The sequence below is a fragment of the Euprymna scolopes genome, chromosome 45 (genome assembly GCF_053919585.1).
Source record: "Euprymna scolopes isolate OS-2025 chromosome 45, ASM5391958v1, whole genome shotgun sequence".
Lineage (NCBI taxonomy): Eukaryota > Metazoa > Mollusca > Cephalopoda > Sepiida > Sepiolidae > Euprymna > Euprymna scolopes.
In genome coordinates, this window is record NC_136526.1 from 27,304,270 (window position 1) to 27,328,971 (window position 24,702).

At 35.2% G+C, this 24,702-nt stretch overlaps 1 long non-coding RNA gene across 1 annotated transcript in view; it reads left to right on the top strand.

The window, feature by feature from the left end:
* Window positions 1-17,644, top strand: part of LOC145269301 (uncharacterized) — a 73,462-nt gene extending 55,818 nt beyond the window's left edge. Inside the window, exon 2 of the long non-coding RNA XR_013864978.1 lies at window positions 15,786-17,644. This is a non-coding gene — a long non-coding RNA (uncharacterized LOC145269301). The remainder of the gene's footprint in view (window positions 1-15,785) is intronic.
* Window positions 17,645-24,702: the final 7,058 nt, after the last annotated feature.

The following is a 24,702-nucleotide window of genomic DNA, read 5'->3' on the forward strand; positions in this document are numbered from 1 at the left end:
AGTAAAAATAATATTTTGTTGTCAACCAAATAGTAAAAATAATATTTTGTTGTCAACCAAATAGTAAAAATAATATTTTGTTGTCAACCAAATAGTAAGAATAATATTTTGTTGTCAACCAAATAGTAAAAATAATATTTTGTCGTCGACCAAATAGTAAAAATAATATTTTGTTGTCAACCAAATAGTAAAAATAATATTTTGTTGTCAACCAAATAGTAAAAATAATATTTTGTTGTCAACCAAATAGTAAAAATAATATTTTGTTGTCAACCAAATAGTAAAAATAATATTTTGTCATCGACCAAATAGTAAAAATAATATTTTGTTGTCAACCAAATAGTAAAAATAATATTTTGTTGTCAACCAAATAGTAAAAATAATATTTTGTTGCCAACCAAATAGTAAGAATAATATTTTGTTGTCAACCAAATAGTAAAAATAATATTTTGTCGTCGACCAATAGTAAAAATAATATTTTGTTGTCAACCAAATAGTAAAAATAATATTTTGTTGTCAACCAAATAGTAAAAATAATATTTTGTTGTCAACCAAATAGTAAAAATAATATTTTGTTGTCAACCAAATAGTAAAAATATTTTGTTGTCAACCAAATAGTAAAAATAATATTTTGTCGTCGACCAAATAGTAAAAATAATATTTTGTTGTCAACCAAATAGTAAAAATAATATTTTGTTGTCAACCAAATAGTAAAAATAATATTTTGTTGTCAACCAAATAGTAAAAATAATATTTTGTTGTCAACCAAATAGTAAAAATAATATTTTGTCACCGACCAAATAGTAAAAATAATATTTTGTTGTCAACCAAATAGTAAAAATAATATTTTGTTTTCAACCAAATAGTAAAAATAATATTTTGTCGTCGACCAAATAGTAAAAATAATATTTTGTCGGCGACCAAATAGTAAAAATAATATTTTGTTGTCAACCAAATAGTAAAAATAATATTTTGTTGTCAACCAAATAGTAAAAATAATATTTTGTTGTCAACCAAATAGTAAGAATAATATTTTGTTGTCAACCAAATAGTAAAAATAATATTTTGTTGTCAACCAAATAGTAAAAATAATATTTTGTTGTCAACCAAATAGTAAAAATAATATTGTGTCGATGTTGTCAACCAAATAGTAAAAATATTATTTTGTTGTCAACGAAATAGTAAGAATAATATTTTGTTGTCAAGCAAATAGTAAGAATAATAGTTTGTTGTCAACCAAATAGTAAGAATAATATTTTGTTGTCAACCAAATAGTAAAAATAATATTTTGTTGTCAACCAAATAGTAAAAATAATATTTTGTTGTCAACCAAATAGTAAAAATAATATTTTGTTGTCAACCAAATAGTAAAAATAATATTTTGTTGTCAACCAAATAGTAAAAATAATATTTTGTCGTCGACCAAATAGTAAAAATAATATTTTGTTGTCAACCAAATAGTAAAAATAATATTTTGTCGTCGACCAAATAGTAAAAATAATATTTTGTTGTCAACCAAATAGTAAAAATAATATTTTGTTGTCAACCAAATAGTAAAAATAATATTTTGTTGTCAACCAAATAGTAAAAATAATATTTTGTTGTCAACCAAATAGTAAAAATAATATTTTGTCACCGACCAAATAGTAAAAATAATATTTTGTTGTCAACCAAATAGTAAAAATAATATTTTGTTTTCAACCAAATAGTAAAAATAATATTTTGTCGTCGACCAAATAGTAAAAATAATATTTTGTCGGCGACCAAATAGTAAAAATAATATTTTGTTGTCAACCAAATAGTAAAAATAATATTTTGTTGTCAACCAAATAGTAAAAATAATATTTTGTTGTCAACCAAATAGTAAGAATAATATTTTGTTGTCAACCAAATAGTAAAAATAATATTTTGTTGTCAACCAAATAGTAAAAATAATATTTTGTTGTCAACCAAATAGTAAAAATAATATTGTGTCGATGTTGTCAACCAAATAGTAAAAATATTATTTTGTTGTCAACGAAATAGTAAGAATAATATTTTGTTGTCAAGCAAATAGTAAGAATAATAGTTTGTTGTCAACCAAATAGTAAGAATAATATTTTGTTGTCAACCAAATAGTAAAAATAATATTTTGTTGTCAACCAAATAGTAAAAATAATATTTTGTTGTCAACCAAATAGTAAAAATAATATTTTGTTGTCAACCAAATAGTAAAAATAATATTTTGTTGTCAACCAAATAGTAAAAATAATATTTTGTCGTCGACCAAATAGTAAAAATAATATTTTGTTGTCAACCAAATAGTAAAAATAATATTTTGTTGTCAACCAAATAGTAAAAATAATATTTTGTTGTCAACCAAATAGTAAAAATAATATTTTGTTGTCAACCAAATAGTAAAAATAATATTTTGTTGTCAACCAAATAGTAAAAATAATATTTTGTTGTCAACCAAATAGTAAGAATAATATTTTGTTGTAAACCAAATAGTAAAAATAATATTTTGTTGTCAACCAAATAGTAAAAATAATATTTTGTTGTCAACCAAATAGTAAAAATAATATTTTGTCATCGACCAAATAGTAAAAATAATATTTTGTTGTCAACCAAATAGTAAAAATAATATTTTGTTGTCAACCAAATAGTAAAAATAATATTTTGTTGTCAACCAAATAGTAAAAATAATATTTTGTTGTCAACCAAATAGTAAAAATAATATTTTGTTGTCAACCAAATAGTAAAAATAATATTTTGTTGTCAACCAAATAGTAAGAATAATATTTTGTTGTCAACCAAATAGTAAGAATAATATTTTGTCGTCAACCAAATAGTAAAAATAATATTTTGTCGTCGACCAAATAGTAAAAATAATATTTTGTCGTCGACCAAATAGTAAAAATAATATTTTGTCGTCAACCAAATAGTAAAAATAATATTTTGTTGTCAACCAAATAGTAAAAATAATATTTTGTTGTCAACCAAATAGTAAGAATAATATTTTGTTGTCAAATAAATAGTAAAAATAATATTTTGTTGTCAACCAAATAGTAAAAATAATATTTTGTTGTCAACCAAATAGTAAAAATAATATTTTGTTGTCAACCAAATAGTAAAAATAATATTTTGTTGTCAACCAAATAGTAAGAATAATATTTTGTTGTCAACCAAATAGTAAAAATAATATTTTGTCGTCGACCAAATAGTAAAAATAATATTTTGTTGTCAACCAAATAGTAAAAATAATATTTTGTTGTCAACCAAATAGTAAAAATAATATTTTGTTGTCAACCAAATAGTAAAAATAATATTTTGTTGTCAACCAAATAGTAAAAATAATATTTTGTCATCGACCAAATAGTAAAAATAATATTTTGTTGTCAACCAAATAGTAAAAATAATATTTTGTTGTCAACCAAATAGTAAAAATAATATTTTGTTGCCAACCAAATAGTAAGAATAATATTTTGTTGTCAACCAAATAGTAAAAATAATATTTTGTCGTCGACCAAATAGTAAAAATAATATTTTGTTGTCAACCAAATAGTAAAAATAATATTTTGTTGTCAACCAAATAGTAAAAATAATATTTTGTTGTCAACCAAATAGTAAAAATAATATTTTGTTGTCAACCAAATAGTAAAAATAATATTTTGTCATCAACCAAATAGTAAAAATAATATTTTGTCGTCGACCAAATAGTAAAAATAATATTTTGTCGTCAACCAAATAGTAAAAATAATATTTTGTCGTCAACCAAATAGTAAAAATAATATTTTGTTGTCAACCAAATAGTAAAAATAATATTTTGTTGTCAACCAAATAGTAAAAATAATATTTTGTTGTCAACCAAATAGTAAAAATAATATTTTGTTGTCAACCAAATAGTAAAAATAATATTTTGTTGTCAACCAAATAGTAAGAATAATATTTTGTCGTCGACCAAATAGTAAAAATAATATTTTGTCGTTGACCAAATAGTAAAAATAACTTCTGTTAATCAGTACATGTCAACCATTTCTTTGGGGTGAAGTTGCTAGCTAGTGAACTATTGCCATGCAACAAAAGGATTTGTAGCAAATGCTGAACACAGACGCTGCTTAATTTTATCCCTGAGTTGTTGGTATACTGCATAGGCCATTCCGGTTAGCCTCAATGAGATGTTGCTGGTTCTTTTATTTTGCACAGTTTACAAATACGCTCAGCCTTCTCAATCCATTTGACGACTGACGGTCCAACGGTAGATCCATCAAACTCTATTATTAAGCGAATGACGAATTTGCGCATTTTTTCTTTTTTAAGTCCCCACTTATGAAAGCTGAAATAGCTTGTGGTTAAAGAAACAATTTCTCAAGTAGAAAAAGAGACAGTGTTGTCAAAACTCCAAGACTTGACACTCGATTTGCACACGACTATGATCATAGCACATACCTTCTTCCAACTCGTTGCCGTGTTCGCGTCATGTCCTTTTTTATTCACCTGTCTCATTGTCATAGAAACGCTAAAAGTCTGCTGTTAGCATTTTAGTCTTTTTTGTTACACAACCAACTCTTTGAAGCATGCACACAAGATAGCCAAGTTACAATTTTCTCTACATTTAATAATAATAGTACAATAAAAAACCTAGTCTACACAAGTGAATAGTCCCAGAAAGTGCTAAGGTAGTTTATGAGAAGGAAACCACTAATAAAAAAATTCAAAACTGAAAAATAAATTTGAAATCATAAATATAATTATTAATAAGAAAAATGAATACACAAATACCTGGAACATGATCACCACAAGAACTGTTAGTTTAGGAAATTGCTGAAACAGTTTACAAGAAGGAAACAAATCAACAAACTTATATGCATGTAAGTTTTTGTGTGAGTTTAAACTTATTTTTAAGTGTTTTATTACTTAAAAATAATTGTAGTGTTTTATTACTTAAAAATAATTGTAGTGTTTTATTACTCAAAAATAATTATAGTGTAGAGCCTGTTGCGTTAGAATGAAAAACAAAATGATGGTCTCATTAGGGTCTTAGTGCAGCCTTGATAATTGCTAAAAAAATGAAAATTAAACAAAATACTGATAGGAACACATTCAATAAATATCACCAATCGTGAGAAAATGTAATCTCTAATTTTCGATTTTTGTGTGATTATCAAGGCTCAAAGAAATCACCATTTTCTTTTACATTATAATGCAACAGACTTTACACTAGCTTCATTTATAATTAAAAAACATTTTAAATAAGTTAAAACTCATCCATGTATTTATTTTTTTGTCCCTTTTTTGCTTTGTTGGCTGGAAAATCAGTATTGCCTGTTATACATTTATTAATTTTTCCACCTTTTTTGGTCCCCCCCCCCCCCGACAAAAGGAGAGTGGACTTGTAAATTCACTCTTGTCCATTCGTCTGCACTTTTCTCAATAACTACGCCTTGGAATTTTTTGAAATTTTGCACAAACATTAAACATAGTATGAGTAAAAAAGTAACAGAACAGATTTTCCAACAAAACTCCGGTTGCCCCCCTAAAGGTACCTTTCGGGTTAAAATGGCTAAAGTTTACACTTTTATGCTTATTAAAAAAAAAAATTGATGCCTTGGATAAAAATCCAAGGCATCAATTTTTTTTTCTGAAAAGTTGTAACTAATTGATTTCTATATAATTTTCTATACTTTGCGATAACTCTTGGATGTGTCTCAGGAGATCTTTTAGGGCTAATAAAACCTCTCCATTTTTGGGACTATTTCACCATATTTGTTCAAAATTTTCTGTATGTGTCTATTTAGCATTTTTGCATGGTGCGCAACTCAAATTTAAATATGTTAAGGCCTTGGGGACTTCTGAGGCGTCATTTCCTTTTTTTTTTTGCATGGTGCAGAACCCAAAGTTAAGGCCTAAAACTGTACTGTTTGTTCATTTTTATGAGGATTTTTATGTCCCCTTGGGACTTTTGGGGCTAAATCGTGGGTGGGTGGGGGTGCTGAATTTGGTCATTTTTTTATGCCTTATTCACTGTGCACTCACAGGGAACCATGCATGCTTCACTTGTTTTGTTTTGTTTTCTTGGCTATTATAAAAAAAATTATAAGAAATTATAAAAAATTATAAGAAATTATGAAAAAAATTATAAGAAATTATAAAAAAATCTAGCTCTTGTTCTTTAATTTCATGCGAGGATCAAAATGCAAAATTTTCTGTGACTGTAAAGAATTTTAATGTAACCATTACTATTGCAGACATCAATCATTGGAAAGGAAATAACGTTGAAAATTAGTCAATAACAAATGATTTTCTCGTTACACATTTGTGAGCTATTTGCTTTAAAAGTAAATAATATTTAGTAAAAGTCATAAGCATTTAACGTTTTGTAAGAGTATCTTGTGTAGGAGACGGTGAGACTCGTCGTGGGCGACGAAGCGTTTCACTGAAGAACCACAGCAACACACAGCAAACCAACAAACAATCACAGCCACGGCGCGAAGGCAACTTACAAAGCTCAGCTGACTGCACGAATAGACACGGAACCCAACGGTCACTGTACTGATCGCCACGAACGTCAGAACCCGACTGACTCGCACCTCCAATGGACCGATTTTTATTACTCAAGATGGCCTAGCTAATTTGCATCCCCGCGAGATCTCGCGCGATCCTGCGAGATTCCGTCTCTAATAAAAGCAGGCAGGCGCCATCTTGAAACTCTTTCTTCCGCTGCCCCGACCACAGGATCAGCCACCACCCCACACGCCAGGCACACACGGACCCTCTTGCGCCGAGGGCTACGGTTAGTCTCACACTCCCCCCTGGTCTCCAGATCACATACGTGACACGGCGGACGTGGCCGTTTGATTCGAGCACTCCTGCGGAGGGGTATTGCCGGGACTTCCTCATCGGAGCTCTCAGAAGTGGCATCGGAAGCATCAGCATTAGAGCTCGCAGTTGAGTCATCAGGTCCATGGGGCACAGGTTGGATCCATCGCTCATCGTCGGATGACTCGCTCCTTCCACTGCTCGCAGTTGAGTCACCAGGTTCGTGGGGCACGGGTTGGATCCATCGCTCATCGTCGGATGACTCGCTACTTCCACTGCTTGCCGATTGGTCAGCGCTTAGAGCGGGCCGGACATCCCTTACGTGGCGCGGAGTACCATCGACTAGTATGGCCTGTTCACTGATGACGCCGGTGACCCGCCCCCTCCAAAAGCTGCTGGTGCACCGGCCGCCGGGTGGCTTCACCCAGACGGTGTCTCCCACTTGGTACGTCCCCTGGGGTTCTCGTTGGTCGGGTAGACACACTTCAACGTCCTTGACGCGCACGTGGTAGTGATGAATCGCATCAGCAGGCGCACTGCCGCCAGTCACGGTGTCCTTAGGCGTTGTGTTGTATCTGTAAACCGCCTCCGCGATCGTACACTTCTTCCTGGCCGCGATCCTCTTCACGGTTCGGTGGCATCGCTCCGCTATGCCATTGCCGCTCGGCACATACGCGCATCGGTGTCGAAGGCGGATCCCCCAGTTGTCCATAAAATGCCTAAATTCCCTGCTGCAGAACGCCGTGTCGTTATCTGTGAGGATCTCCTCAGGCGGCCCCCTTTCGTAGAATATGGATTCCAATTCGTGGATGACACTGGTGGAATCCTGCCTTGCCAATTGGCGCCAAATCGCGAACCTCGTTGGCCCGCAGTCTATCAGCGTGAGGAAGTGTTGGCTGCCGTAGTGGGTTATATCCATACCCAACCGACTCCAAGTCGCGTCCATTCCCAGCTGTCCTTTCCGCCATCTGGCTGGGGCGGGGTCGATGGACTGGCACGTTTGGCACTCCCTGACCACTGCTCTTACTGCGCTTTTTGGTATTGATGGTCTAGCCAACTTCACAAAGTAGTAGGTCCGTTGCACTCCGGGGTGCCCACTGTCGTGATGTATCTTCCTGATTTCGTCCTCCTCGACGGAGGCAGCACACAGAGGCAATGGCTTAGCTTCTTTCTTCATAGCCTCATACCATCTCCGTGGTACCCGAGTGAGCTTGTCGGCGAGGTTGTAGTCCGAGGCGACGAGCACTACGTCTACGGACAGGTTGTACTCCGTCACCAGTTTTTTCACAGTCTCGAGCCTCCGTCTTATCAGCATTTCGCTGGCTGCCTTGGTGCGTGCCCTGGCCTTGCTCGTGAGTGTGTCCGACACCCAGTGGTGCACGCAAAGTGAGTCGGTGTGCACACGCAGTTTCTTCACTTCCCATTGAAGTGCCAGGTTAATGCCCTTTATTACAGCGTCGAGTTCTGCCAGGTTGATATGGGCAGCATCATTCGCCGGTCGCAGCCAGCAGGCATCCTCAACTACGGCCCCATCTTTCTCCAAAACTACACCGATCGCTAGAGAACTTGCGTCCACCCACACGCTCAGTTTGTCTCCCTGCACGCACCAGTCCCCTGTGGCGGGGTCATTCTTTTTCACACTAACGACGGTCTCCTTTAACATTCGAACCAATAGTTCGTCGGTTATCTCATCGTCCCAGCCTTTGCTGACCGCATTTGCCCTCCTTTTTATGACGCCTGTCGCTGCACGAACCCATCCGCATACTGGAAGGTGCCCCACAAGTTTCCCGCACAGGGAGAACACGGCACGTCTTGTGTAAACGTCGGGTACGTCGGGAACTGCGGTTCCACGCCTCCACCTCAGGATCCCTCGCTCCTCTTGAACGCTCAAGCCCAATACGCGGGCACCATCCTCAAGCCGCTCAGAGTCCTTGCAGTTTAGACCAAACTCGGCAAGTTTGGATCTTACGCGCGAAGAGGACACGATATCTTCGTTCACGTATATATCGTCAATATACGCCGATGTTCCCTTTCTGATCCATTCTTCTTGTGACAACACGGCATTGACGATAGCCTTCATTATCTGGGGTGCTACGTTTAGCCCAAATCCGAGTCGCGTAAGACAGTATCTCTTCCCGGAAAACATCACTGTCTGGAAAGGCCACATCGCCTCGCCGATCCGGACCTGCAAATATGCTTTTCTCAAGTCCAGTAGGGACACATTGGACCCCTGCCGGCGCCACTCTCGAAGCTTGCTGGCACAGACGTCGGCGTCCGCTGTGAACGCATCAACGTGCGCATTCAACTCACGGTAGTCCATTACCGGCCTCACCTTTAACTTGTTAGGTTGGGCAACTGCCATCAGCGGTATCAGGCCCTTGGGGGGTCCAAGTTTGTCGTAGGGGTATGGAATCAGCCAACCGTTCTTAATCCATTCACGGAGCTCGCTTTCGTATGCAGGCCTTATCTGGTCGGGCATACGGTACTCTGCCACTTTGTTTTGTAGTTTGGCCGGTTCCTTGTCTTCTGACCACCTCCAAGTGGCGGTCCACGCCTTCTGTTGGTCGTCGAATTCCGCACTGAAGTCCGGCTGGTCGACTCTTAGTGCTGCGCACACCGGGGGCCTATCCTGAAACTCTACAACGCCAGCGCGCGTTATGCGCACGCCGCCCAGGGCTTTGATGGCATCGTAGCCTAGCAACAGGTCGAAACTCAGCGGTTTTTCGCGTGTCACCAGCGCTTCGACGTTGGCTGAGTTCCCAGTTCTTGTGCGAATGTGTACCACACCCACGCCGCAACACATTCGTATTTTTCCAGTGATGGTAGTTATCCTGACGTTCTTCTTTTTCCACGCCCGACAGAAGTCCGCACACACTATGGTGCGGGAGCAACCGGAATCAAGGAGGGCTGAACATAACGTGTCATTAACTCGGACCTGAATGACAGGGAGCGCCTTGTTTATTTTCTGTTCGGGGAAGAGGTCGGCACTGGCACCTTGTCCCCGTCCCCGTTTCCCGCACAGTCTCGGGCCATGTGCCCAGTCTTGTTACAGTGGTAGCAGCGAACAGCCGTCGACCGCCTTCTACAATTTCTTGCCATGTGGCCCCGCCCGTTGCATCTGTAGCAGATGACATCACCTTGCGGGCTGGGTCCCTGAGACGGTCCTTCGCCACTTGGTGGGGCCTGTGCGACAGCGACTACCGTTTCCTGCACCGTCGAGTCGTCCTTCATTATTGTCCTGGCTCTGTCCACTAGGTCACTCAGCGGTAGTGAGGACATGGTAGAGGTTGCTCGCAGGAGCTGCTTTGCTCCAGCGGGGAGTCCTGACAGGAATTTGTAGGCTAGGGCCCTCTCGGGAAGACCGCCGAACAACACCGTCAGCTTCTTAAGTTCGGCGAGATACACGTCCACAGTTTCGCCCAAGCGTATAGACCTCGTCTCAAACTGCTCCCATGCAGTGGCGGGGTCAGTGGCGAAAGCCCTGTACAACGCCGCCTTGATACTCGAGTAGTCACACTTCTCCTCAGCGCTGAGTTGCTGATATACAGCGAAGGCCCCGCCGGTCAGCCGCAGAGGAATCACGCGCTCGACATTTTTCACGCCGGACAACTGACAATGTAACTCGACCTTCTCAACCCAGCTGAGTACCGGGTCGGATCCGTCGAATTCCGGTATCAATTTTAGATCGAACCTATCCGCCATTGAAGAAAAGAAAACCAAGTTCGGAGTGGGGAGGCCGAAATAGCTTGTAAGAGTATCTTGTGTACGAGACGGTGAGACTCGTCGTGGGCGACGAAGCGTTTCACTGAAGAACCACAGCAACACACAGCAAACCAACAAACAATCACAGCCACGGCGCGAAGGCAACTTACAAAGCTCAGCTGACTGCACGAATAGACACGGAACCCAACGGTCACTGTACTGATCGCCACAAACGTCAGAACCCGACTGACTCGCACCTCCAATGGACCGATTTTTATTACTCAAGATGGCCTAGCTAATTTGCATCCCCGCGAGATCTCGCGCGATCCTGCGAGATTCCGTCTCTAATAAAAGCAGGCAGGCGCCATCTTGAAACTCTTTCTTCCGCTGCCCCGACCACAGGATCAGCCACCACCCCACACGCCAGGCACACACGGACCCTCTTGCGCCGAGGGCTACGGTTAGTCTCACACGTTTGTACTTATTGGATCTGAAAAAAACTGTTTAGTCAAAAATGAAAATAAATTTATTTTCTTCAATCTGAGATGGAACTTAACATGCTTACAACTTCTTAACAAATTTATTTTCCGTTTTAGATGGAGTAACTGATTCTAATTGTTTTGTGTACAATGGTATCTTGGTACTTGACCATAATTCTTTCCAGATGTTTGTTCGGACACCGAAATGTTCAAAACCAAAATATTTCCCCTTTAAATGAACTGACATAGAATTGGTTCCAGAGTTTAAAAGTCCCTTTTTATCTGTAAACGTTGAGGATTTTATACATTTAATGGTAAAAGAATGCCCATTTCTTTATTGGTCAGATAATGTGTTTAGCTTCGTATAAAGACTTTAGAAGCAAAGTTTTTTTTCCTGCACAATTAATTAATGTTGTCCTGAGATACACCCGTTTCATTCATTGTATTGAAATCTGCTGATCTTTTTTCATTTTTGGGCACCTCAAGGTCCCTTGTCGTCTCAAAAAAGGGGTCGACCAATCGAAGTGTGTGGTTCTGGTGCTGATGTGCTAAATATGACTCAGGTCTCTGTCCAGACTGTTAAAGGAGTTGAAATGACACTGTTGTAAATATAACTCTTGTCGCAGTTCAGACTTGCATGGCAATGTTGTCGGAGTGGGGTTGGTTCGTCACACTACACTTCAAAAGTATGAATTACAATGTTCCATTCAAATTATAATTTAACATTTTTAGTTGAGTTGTTTCTTTTTTAGTTGATTTGTTTCTTTTTTGAAAACCGTTTCATCAATTTCTGAAACTAATTGATTTTGTGGAGATCATGTTTCAGTTATAGTATTTATCTAATCCTTTTTTCTTATTAATGCCATTCATTTAATACCATTCATATTTATGATTGCTAATTTATTTTTCAGTTTTGAAAGAATACAATGTTTTTAGTGATTTCCTTCTCGTAAACTGTCTCAGGAATTTCTGTGACTATGCTCTTGTGGAGACTAAGGTTTTTTTTACTTGAAATTGTTTCATTGTTCAATCTAAATGCAAAAAAAAGTGCTTGTTTTTATGTAGTCGATGCTAGTTATCTTGTTATCTCCCTTGCATAATCGTCATAATCTCCATTAGTTATGTTCATTTATTTTTCTCTTTGACTTTAATTATTAATTTACATTTGCGATTTATTTGAAAACAAAAAAAAAGGTAAAACAATTCCAACTGTTAAAAAGGAAGAAACATATTTTCATTATCTTAGTGAAAACAATTGCTTCTTCAGAATTTCTACTATATTAAAAGAAAAATCTTTTGGGTGTACATACTTGTGGCAGAAAGTAAATATTGTACATCAAAAAATCACAAATTGATCAAGTAGTCTTATTTATCATATTTTATGGCTAAATGAACAATGCTCCATCTTGAAAGCAGGTTAAAAACAAAAGAAGTAACTCCAAATAATTTAAACTTGCAAAATTTTAGGAAGCCATTTTAACATGGGGACAATGGAAAAACTCAAGTTCGCTTATATAAATTTCTATATAATAATAAAACTACTTAACCAATTTGCCTGATTTTTCTGAATACAATATTTTCTTTCAATCATGGGTACATTTATCATACAGATTTTTTTGTTTTTTCATATGAATAAGATTTGGACAAGCACTATTATTTAATTATTATATAAATTATAGTAAAGCAGTTTTACTACTAAAATTTATTTTATTAATGGAATACTTGTAGAAATGTACAACTTCATTAAAGAAAGTGTTAAACTTGTATTTAATTGTTCTTTTGTAAAATTACACTCCACATGCATGTTTTCTTGTTTTTGATATCATTAGTTGTTATTCTAAAAAATAAAAGCAAAAACTAAGTTATTCTAAGTAATTCTAATCCTGTTATTGAAGTAAACAGTAGAAGAAATAAATTTGAAAAATAAAATCTTGATTAATTTGAAAATTTGGAAAACCAAATCAAAGAAAAAAACCTACAAAGTCTTCTTTGAATAAGTAGTTTCAACAACAAAAGTCCCAGAAAAAAAAATGATTTTAATCATTTAATAAAAACATTCAGTTTTACAAAATTTTACAAAAAGGTGGAAAAATTTTCAAATAATGCATACACAAAGATGTGACTAAGTTTCTCTATTCAATATTTCAACCCATTGAAGTATCTTTTCAAGTTTCAAAACAGTATTTTCATGATATAAATGTAATTATTTCTTATCTCAGAGGAAATGCAAAGAAGTTAATTGAATTGCAAAAGACAATTTTAAAGTGCTTTGTTTTCTGTGCCAATTTCTGTTTCTGCATCATATTGTCTTGGCCAGCTATATCCCTAACTGTTGACTTGTCAAACAGCCTCCTTGAAAGTTATGTGCTATGCAGATTGACATTGCAAAATTTTAAGTGTAATGATGCTTCAAACTCTGACCATTCTTTCTGTGACATATCTACTAATGAGAAAAGTCATTACTGCCTTCCCTGCTGATATGCGATGGTTCCACTTTCTCCCGTTTCAACTGTGTTGTCTCTCCTTGAATTTTAACACTGTTCACCTAGTTTATTTAATAGAGCTACTTAACCTGTAACTTTCATTTTATGAATTTCATAACCATGTTAACCTAGTCGCTAAATTCATGTAATTGCCAAGTTAACTCTGTAATCGTTTAACTGATCTTGTGCAATCTTGTAATGAAAAATACTAATCTTGTAATGAAAAATACTGATCTTGTAATGAAAAATACTAATCTTGTAATGAAAAATATCTAAGAGCATGAATAACACAAATAACGTAAAGGTTGACAAGAAAGTTTTTGCAGTTTTTAACTTTTTAATTCAGATGAACAGATCTCGTTTTAAACAAAAATTTATTGATCGAAATAAACACCATCAGAGTCAATACACTTTTGCCGACAGAAAACAACTGTATTTATGCCAGTAACATACACATTTTGATGGCAATAAAGTCATTGAAGGCATTTTTGATATAGCTTAGATTTTTAAGCATTTCTCATGCAGAAAGTAGTCAAGATGCTTGAAAAAGTTGTAGTTGGTAGATGAAAGGTCTGAAGAGTATGGTGGATGAGGCAGAGTTCTGTAGCCCAATTTGTTTAGCTTCTCCAGGGTCAGTTTAGCAATGTCATGGAGAAGAATTGGGGGCTTTTCTGTTGACTAATGCTGGGTGTTGTTGTTGCTAATGTATTTCATCCATTTGTTGACAGTACTTTTAAGTTGTAATGGGTTCACATACATTCAAAAAACTAATGGATGAGACTGGTTGTAGACCACCAAACAGTCAGCATGACTTTTAGTGCAATTCTGGCTTCAAGAAGTGTCATGGATCATCGTTGGTGTCTAATTTCTAAGCGGAGCATTGCAAGTTGTCAGAAAGAACCCACATTTATCGCAAGTTACAACCTAGTCGAGAAACAGGTCATTTTTGTTGAGTAAAAGAAGTGAAGATGTTTCTTTTGGTTGTAATTCGTGAGGCACCCATTTATCAAGTTTTTTTGTTTTTCGTATCTCTGTGGCTGGAAATCGTCTACATCAGAAGCTATTGGACAGTTGTGCATTGGCTTCAATTAAGGCTCTTAATTGATCATTGTCAGCATCCGATGGTGGACTACTATACTCATCGTCTTCATGCTTCTCGTTGCTACCACAAAATTTCTTAAACCACCATTGTGCTGTGCTTACAGTAGTGATTCCTGGGCCAAATACTTTATTGATATCGCAAGCTGTTTCAGCAACTTTTCGACCTGGCTTGAATTGAAATAAGCAAATTTACTTTTTTCATCTTGTATTCAACGTTCAGAAAAGACAATTGTTTTAAAACCATCGTAAATAAAATGATTAAATAGAGCGAAAAATGCTCTTCAGAATGATGAAGTAAAGGTTTTATAATGAGAACTTATTTGAAAATACAATATTGGAAATCAAAATTAAAAAATCCATAAGCACCTTCTTGTCAACTTATCAAGAAAAATAAACAGGTATTTTGGATGGTTAAACAAAGTTTGAGTATGTAAAGATATTAATATGAATGAACTCAATGACACAATATGATTTCTTGATGAATTTTTCAGTGAATATGAATTATATTATTTATTGAAATAGGATATTAGTCTAAAATTGTATTTATGTTGATATCAACTCTTCTATATTCGTGACTAAACATGCGTTTAATATAACAAATTTGATGTATCAGCAATGCTTAAGCCAACAATTATTCTTAAAAATCTAATATTTGAAGCAAACTTCTGGAATACAATTTATTTTATTCTAATTACAAAAATAAAACTTATAATCTCATTAACACAAATTACTTAATAATTTTAGTATTAAAAACATAAAAAATATCTAATTGGATGTTATGACTTTGTCATCGAATATGAATCCTCCATTATGGTCAACCAGTCTATTTTATAAATCTAATTATTGTTTTTGTTTTACCTTATAAATTCTGTAACTCTACTAAACTCGCTGCTAAAATGATGCAGTTACCAAATTTAAATTTAATACTTAGCAAATAATTAGTATAAAAATAAGCAAAGAATCCAATTAACAGAAATTGTTTAATCCTAGTAAAAAACAAAAATAATCAAACGTCCCTTGACTATGTATAGCATGAACTTAATGACAATACGGTTTCTAATCATTGAATACAAATAAAAATGTATTTAAAACAATTGAGGATAAATTAATGTAAACTTGTATTTGTGTTAATTATAATCTCGTCTTTATTTACAGAGTTAAACCATACTGCAATTTGATGAAAAATATCTTGAGTTTGTGCTTTCTTGACTTGTCATTTCAGGTACCACAGAACTATTTACCAAAATCAGAAGAAACGACAAATACAACTCACTAACCCTAACACTGTTTCATTTCACAGTTTAGCGTAAACATCACCTTTAGTAATGAGCCCCAAGAGACATCTTGTAACAAACATTTCTCAATATTTAAAAGATCTCAAAGAACACATCCAGTTGCTTGATAGTGACATCGATTTCATGTGAAGTGGAAAGTTTCTTTTTCTCACAATTTCATAAAATCTTTAGAGTGGGAAGTGAACAGGGTGAAACCATATGCTTGTAAAGATCAGAATTCAGGTGTAAAAAATGTCATTCCTTGAAAGATTTTGCTTTTCTGATTATTTAAGCTTGCAGAACAATATTCACATACATATAACAGAGAAACAATATATTTTGTAGATATGCCTCTTTAGATAATAATATTTTGAACACAAACATGAAAGTAAACACTAAGAAAAACGCACATTCTTGTAGAGTTTGTGGATCTTTTTTCCGTGACAGTTATACATTGAAAGTTCATATGCGATTACACACAGGAGAGAAACCTTATACTTGTAAAGTTTGTGGATTTGCATGTTCGCAGAATTCTGGCCTGGAAATGCATATGCGAACACATACTGGAGAGAAACCATATGTGTGCAAAGTGTGCAGTTCTGCTTTTTCACTGAAATGCAACCTGAACAGCCACATGCGAAAACACACTGGTGACAAACCATATTCGTGTACAGTTTGTGCATCAATGTTTTCCCATCGCACAGGTTTAAGAAATCACATGAGTGTACACACAAGAGAGAAACCATTTTCATGTGAAGTTTGTGGAAATTGTTTCGCTAAACAATCTGATGTTAAAGTTCATATGCGAATACACACGGGAGAAAAACCATTTTCTTGTCAAATTTGTGGATCTTCGTTTTCACAAAATGCGCACCGAAAAAACCACATGCGAACACACACAGGTGAAAAGCCACATTCGTGTCAAATTTGCGGATTTTCCTTCGCACAAAATTCAAGTTTGCGTGAACACATGCGAACACACACAGGAGAGAAACCATTTTCATGTCATGTGTGTTCAACTGCATTTTCACGGTTTGCGAATTTGAAAAATCACATGACTATCCACACCAAAGATCGATCGCATCCATGCACAATTTGCGGATCGGCTTTTGCTAAAAAAGTCGATTTAGAAATTCACATGCGAACGCACACGGGTGAGAAGCCGTATTGTTGCAAGTTTTGTGATTGTCGATTTTCGCAGCATACGAATCGTCAAGTGCATATGCGTAGACACACGGGTGAAAAGCCTTATCGTTGCAACGTTTGTGGATCAGCTTTTGCACATAATTCGACATTGAAAGCACATCTGCGAACGCACACAGGCGAGAAGCCATACTCTTGCAGTGTGTGCACATCTGCATTTGCACATGATTCGACGCTGCGTAATCACATGCGCAAACACACTGGAGAAAAACCATATTCTTGTGAAGTTTGTGGATTGACATTTTCACAAAATTCTAACCTGAAAACTCATCTGAAAAGACACGTCGAAGAGAAAGCAGATTCTTATAACATTGAAGCATTTCTTGTAGATTGCACTAATGAAAAATAACATAAATATGCATGAGAGAAATGATATTATTGCAAAAAATCTTGCACTAGAGAGAAACATTTATGTGTTAACATGTTCATTTTTTTTACTCATGCAAGCATTACATAAAAATATTTGTAAAACATTACATTAAAATTATCATTCATTAAGTTCTGTGAAAATATTCATAGTTTTGTAACTGTTTAAATAAAGTAATTGAAAAACATTTTTTTTACAATTCCTGAAATGTTTTGTTCAATAAAAATTACATTTTCACATTTTTTGTTGTTATTAATGTTATAAAACTGCTACATTAAATAAAATGGTTGCAAAGTTGCATCTTTGTCAGACACGTACAAGCAAGAACCACCTGTATTTTTTCATTGCAGCTGTTTAATGTTTTCAGCGGATTATTATCAAACATGAACTAATTTATGAGATTATAAAAAAATGTACTTGTACCGTTTAATCAAGACATTAAAAAATGAAAATATTGAAAAAAAGTTATATTGTACATACCTGCTATGAAATGAATGATTTTTTCAGGAACATTACAAAAAAAGACCCTAAAGTCCTTATTAATGAAATCAATATAACTCAGAGAAAAATTAATTTTTCTAATAATATTTCTGTTGAATTAAGCATTGTTTATTTAATATTTCATAAAAAAATAGTTTTTCTTTTTAAGGTTTACATTTTTAGTATAATTTTTAGATGTAACATTCTAATACTTTTATTGCATCAACAATTTTTATAAAATCTTGTAAAATTAAATTGAAAAAATTGGAAAGCAGGAACACAAAAAAATAAATAAAAAATTGATGAAAATTATACAAACATTCACTACAGGTATGGATGGATGCACGGCTCTGAAAAAAAAGAAAGAAAACCAGTCGGCTTTGTCCCTCTCCCTCTCTCTCTTCAAGCACCTGGCGTCATTTTCAAATACACCTGTAGTAGCTTTTGTGTTTCCATACTTTTTGGAATTTGCCGCCATGTTTTATTTGGTACTAGCTGTACCGCCGTACCGGCCATGTGTTGTTATGACTCAGTTTGTTTAAATAGACCCCCTCCCCAAAAAGAAAATATAAGTTTTTTATAAGAAGGAATTAGTGTGGCAAACTATTTTTTTTTCATTATAAAAAATATCCTGAGGAGAAAGAGTTGGGAAGAATATATATATAAATATAATCTTCTTCACTCTCTCTCTACATATTACAACATATATATATACAACCTGTTTCTCCGTGAATCTCATTCGATGCTTGGCGACGCCGAGGGAACAATAAAAGCTGTCAGATTTTACTGAGCATATAGAAGTCATTAACCAAAACGATCACGAAAATAACCTACCTTAATCAATTCATAACTTTTACTATTTTTTTTTTTTAACGAAAACCGTCGGCATATACCAAGCAAATGGAGCTCATTACAAAAACGGCCAAAAAACTTCCTACGCTACTAAATTCATAACTTTGACTATTTTTGATTATTCTCTTTTATTTTTCTAAGATTTTTTTTTTTTTTACGTTAACTTTTAACGTTAACTTTTTACGTTAACTTTTTACGTTAACTTTAACATTTCTTTAAATTAACAACCTTTATAGGTTTTTGAATTTTCTGATTATGAAAATCTCGATTAGATATTGTGGAGACAAGTAATTTTCTACATATAAAGATGCACGCGCACGATAAAGAAATCTACTTCTCTGTGAACGACGAGTTTCTGGAAATAATATCCATGTTGCATCCAGGTATTTTGTAGAAGGTTTTTATTCTTCAAGCTCTTCAATCGCTAGTTTGCAGTGTTTGGTTTGGTTGTTTTATAGTGGAATTTAATGTTTTTGTTCCTTGTCTTGCAGAACATGAATGAGTTTTGCAATGTGAGAGGGAAAAGGATTACAGTATTAATATGTTTTACATTTTAAGTTTGGAAACCACTTAGGAAGTGGAAATGGGAAGAAGGAAAAGAGGGGTTGTGGTTTTCGGTTTGGCAGAACATAAAGTTTTACAAAAAGCATCAATGTTAGGTGCATTTCATATCAGGAAGCCAATATCTTCAGACAGTAGCATGATCTGGTAGCACGAGAGGCATAGGAATACAACATTGTGTGATAAGACAAAAGTTGGAGATGATAGTGCGGGACCTGTTAGATTTGAGACTTTTTTAACAGAAGAGACTAGTGGTATTGCCATTCTTTCTCTTTTTAAGCCATAGGCAGTATATAAAAGCTATTAATGCAACTAATAAGTGTGCAGTTATTATAATATAAAAAACGATGTTCAATAAGCGAAATTGAAGATGCACTGTTGTACAGCTCATGCTCTCTACCGATCCAAGTTACGACAACAGGAGTATTGCCAGTACCCTCAAAATGCATCGCTGGTTTGCCACGGATGACAGGGATGTGCCCAGCTGTATTTTAAAACTTTTATTGAAAAAATCAATTCAGGTAACTTGACTATGTAGTAGAGCTGACATCTATTCAATGTAGCCGCTTTCAGTCACAATAACCGCCTCAATACTGGTCTGGAACTGGGAGCATGCTTTTTTCACAAGTGCCAGCAGGAGCTCGGTGAATTCTCGGTGATCGGCTTTGGTGTTGTGGGAGATAATGTTCTGGTCGGAGAAGGGTGGGGAGCAGTGAGAGAAAGGTACAAACTCACAGCACTCCTTCTGAAGCCTGGGTATCTTTGGACTTGTGGGCTGGCACCATCCTGCTGCCACATCCAAGGTCTGCCAGCGGCTACCAAATTGGTAATTTCAAGCCGATTTGAACATGTGAGTTGGCCTTTAAATCACACCAAAAAATATAACCGTGGCTGGAAACCTTGTTTTCATCCCACTAGGCACATCTCTATTATTCATGGCAATGCAGTGATGTATTTTGAGGGTATTGGAAATGGTCCAGTTGTTATAACTTGGATCGCTAGAGAGCATGAGTTGTACAGCGGCGCATCTCCAATCTTGCTCGTTGAACATTGTGTCACTTTAAGGCTCCCATTGCTCTTGGGATTTGTACAGAAATGGCCAACTAGTTGGTAGTCTGCTAAACAGAAAACCGGTTTTCATCAAACGAAAATAGAATCATGTCTTTACTAGTGCGAAAATTTTATCGTACCAGTTTTTGAATATTTTATTATTTGATGTTTTTCCACTTTTTTGTTGCATCAGTTTCAAATCAGTATCTGCTTAAATGTTTTACAGATGTATTTTTCAATATAGTATCTGAAAAAATAAGAAGTAATACATAATTAATTTTATATTTCTTCAAATGTTCCAACATTTAATATTTCAAAATACTATCTTACACGCACACACACATATATATACATGGTATAATCACGTTTTATATATATATATATATATATATATATATATATATATATATATATATATATATATGTGTGTGTGTGTGTGTGTGTGTGTGTGTGTGTGTGTGTGTGTGTGTGGCTGCTCGCCAGACAAAATGACGGACAGCTCCCTTAAAATAATTTTTAGAAAAATTAATAAAAATAATAAGTCAGTCTTGGCATTAAGACAAACGCGAATTTTAAAAGTTCAACATGATTTTTTATTTAACAATTTAAGAAATGCGAATGATGTTATTGTGTTGATGCATTTTTATTTGTGCGTCATTCATGAAAGTGATGAAGCTAAAATGTTTAGGAAGGGAGTATTTTGACAATAAAGTTAATGTTTGTAACTTCTTGTATGGTCGCTAGGACTATATATTTGTATTTAGTCTGATAGGTTTCGTGAAGAGTTCGTTGATAGAGAGAAAAGTGTTCCATGTATTTAAAGATAGAATTAATATATTTGCCGGCGGCTGAAGGAGACGATAGTTCTGTATTTGTGTGCGCACATGATTACAGCAGTTGTCATCGTTGAAACAAAAAGAGAAATAAAAGGCAAAGTCCCAAATGTGATAAAGAATGTTCGTTCCAGGTTACCGCACGTGAAAACAAATAGTAGTTAGAAGTATTGTGTTGTACTCACGTAAGGCCTGGGGGCGAAAGCACCCCGGCGTCCCGGCGATGTTTGCTGTTTGACAGACCAGCTATAAAGATACTGATGGTTTCCGGTTTTGCCTTTTATAAACTCTGTCATGTGATAGAGAGCTGGCTTGTGATTGAACAAGCCAGGCGGAAATGAATTTCAAATCTCGAAGCCGTGAGATGGAGCTGTGCTTGTTAGTAAAGCCTGTCGGCTGCTAAGTTTTTACGATCGCAAAATTGCGATGTACCACGGATGTACGCGGAACCAAAATGTTGCTTGTACAATCACTTAATATTTGTAATGAGTCACTGCATATATATATATATATATATATATATATATATATATATATATATATATATATATATATATATTATACACTGCTGATCAAAAATTTAAGACCACTTAAAAATCTTTATAAAAAACAACCTTTTTTTTAAAGGATAAATTTTAAACTCTTCCGACTTAAGGTTACTAATACTACAAACTAAAAGGTTATGGAAACAAAAAGGTACATTCCAAAAATGTTATTTAAAAATTTGCATTTTTATTAAAGTAGGCTTTTTACACATGATCAGAATTATAATCCAAGGGTATAAATTGTTAGATTTATGGTAATTCTAATGTTTTTAGTTCAGTTAGAGATTAGCAATCACTGTGTAAAGGTGTTACCATGCCTAAAGCAAGAAAACTAACCGAAGTTGAGCGCTCTCCAATTCTAGGATTACATAAGCAAGGTTTGTCACAGCGAGTGATAGCAAATAAGGTAAATTGCAGTAAAACTGTTATTTGCAACTTTCTAAAGAACACTGAGAATTATGGAAAAGCAAAATCTTTTGGTAGCCCCCCCCCCCCCCAATTTCTCCTGCATTGAGTAGGAGAATCAGACAGGTTGTCATGAATAATAGAGGACTTTCTTCTAGTCAAATTAAGGTGGTTACAGATGCTTGTTGCAGTCCAATAATCATCAGGTTAATAAATAAAAATCGTAAACAAATTCCTCAATTGCTTCCATGTCACAAAGTGGACCGCTTAAGATTTGGTCTTAACATACCAAACCTGAGACGTTGAGAAGTGGAAGAAAATACTGTTTTCTGATGAGAAAAAATTCAATTTAGATGGTCCTGATGGCTTCCAACGATATTGGCATGATAAAAACATGCCCCTTGAAATTTTTTCCACACATTATAGTGGTGGAGGGTCTGTAATGCCCTTTCTTACAGAGGAATGATGTAGTTCCAGGTGATGCAGGGTCGTCACACAGCAGCTAGTTATGTTAGCATGCTATAAAAAGCATCTTTGATGATGGAGGGTAATCTTTTGTGTGGGGATGGGTGGTTATTCCAACAGGATAATGCTGCAATCCACACTGCAAGACGGACCTTGAGCTTACATTTAGACACACCTAGTGAGAGAAATTGTTGATAGTGGTTGTAGCTGGTCGAGTGTTTTTATCAAAGTTTGACAAGGGGGACGTAAATTGAAACTCAGGCGAATGTGATGAATCATAAATTCTCATTGCAATAAAACTGTTTTATTTTTTATCAAGTTTTTGAAAAGGTCATCTGATGAATTGTTTGTTCATACATGCATTCCATCACCTTTGCATTCACCATGTGAGTTTTAATGCAGATTTTGACAAATTTCTACCCCATAATTGGTTGTTTGTAAACTGAGTATGCTCCATTAGTGAAGTGAAAAGAGGTAACAAGCTCAAATCGAATTACATCCAATATATCAAATCACATCCAATATATCAAATCACATGCAATATATCAAATCGCGTCCAATATATAAAATCACATCCAATATATCAAATCACAGCTAAAGTTAATACATAACCCTAAAGGTATTACTTCTTAACCAGCTTTTGAAACGAATTAAAAATAACCAGACTTTGTCAATTTGATAAAAGTTCCATTATAGCATATTTATTATGGGGTGGTCGAACATTCTGGCATTAGATAGATAATTCAATGTTGAATTTAAAAGAAATAAATAAAAATACAAAACTCACCAAGACCCCCCCGACCACCGCCACCCAACATACCCTTTAAATATCGGCATAAAAGCAGACCGACTGGATGGCATTCCTCCTCTTTAAGCTATCGACTCCAAGCTAAGTCGAACTCTACGGTCCCAAAAGCTAAGAAACTTTTCTATTCGTAACTTTTGCAGCCTATTAATCTAAAAACACTAACATGTTTTACTTTTTTATTTTTTATTTTTTCCTTATCACAACTTTTACTTTAATCCTGAATATTTGTCTTGTTATCTTATCTTTCTCCTAAATTATTTTTGTCAAAAATACTATTATTAACCAATACTTTTTCTTATATTTAAAACGAGAAAAAAAGAAGTCTCCCATGAAATTTAACATTTCCCAAATTATAATAGCATATTATCTGAACTCAAAAACATGCGGCTTTTTTTTCTTCTAAAGCATGCATTACTTCTAGCTAAAGTTAATACATAACCCTAAAGGTATTACTTCTTAACCAGCTTTTTAAACGAGTTAAAAATAACCAGACTTTTTCAATTTGATAAAAGTTCCATTATAGCATATTCATTATGGGGTGGAGCTGGAACTGTTTAACATCCCAGCTCGACCTAGATAAAGGCAAAAAGTATCCATGCATTAACATGGGAGGGGAGACTATCTTGAAGTACTATCCTAAGCTGGGAATGGGGCAACGGACTTATAAAGTAGATATTAATAAGACCTTCTCACCTTTTTTATTTTATTTATTTATTTATTTTTTCCCAATGGAGAGTAGATAATGCATGCGGATGTGTTATCGGCAGCGCCAGTAACTCATGATTCTCCTTTTTTGTCCTTCAGTCCTCATTTCCAATGAATGATTTTTCTGACAAAGGGTGAAGAAAAAGCTGCTTTCCAGGTCGGTAGTACTTTGTAAAGATTAGCCTGAGATGTCAGAAAATTTCTGTTTCTATGTCTATCCTTGTGGTCATGTCACTAGTAAGGGTGCTGGAGGTAAACGTTTCATCTGGGCTGACATTACCCGCCTAAGAGTCAGGGACCTGAACCTTGGATTAACCACTAAGGAGGCTGTCCTATCAGCAGGTTCAAAGTACCGGGGATGCTGTATTGCCATTTGGTGTATGGATTCTGGACCATACAGTAGTTTCTAGTAGGGCCTCTCGATGCCATACTAGTGGGTAATTGTTACTGCTTTACCTTATCATGTGCTACAAAACAAAAAAAAAACACAAAAAAAATTCTTGTCTTTTTCTCTCTTATTTTCCCTCTGTTCTGTTCCAACCAAGTCTACCGACCTGCTCCACAAACCCCAAAAACCTCAACAATCATGGC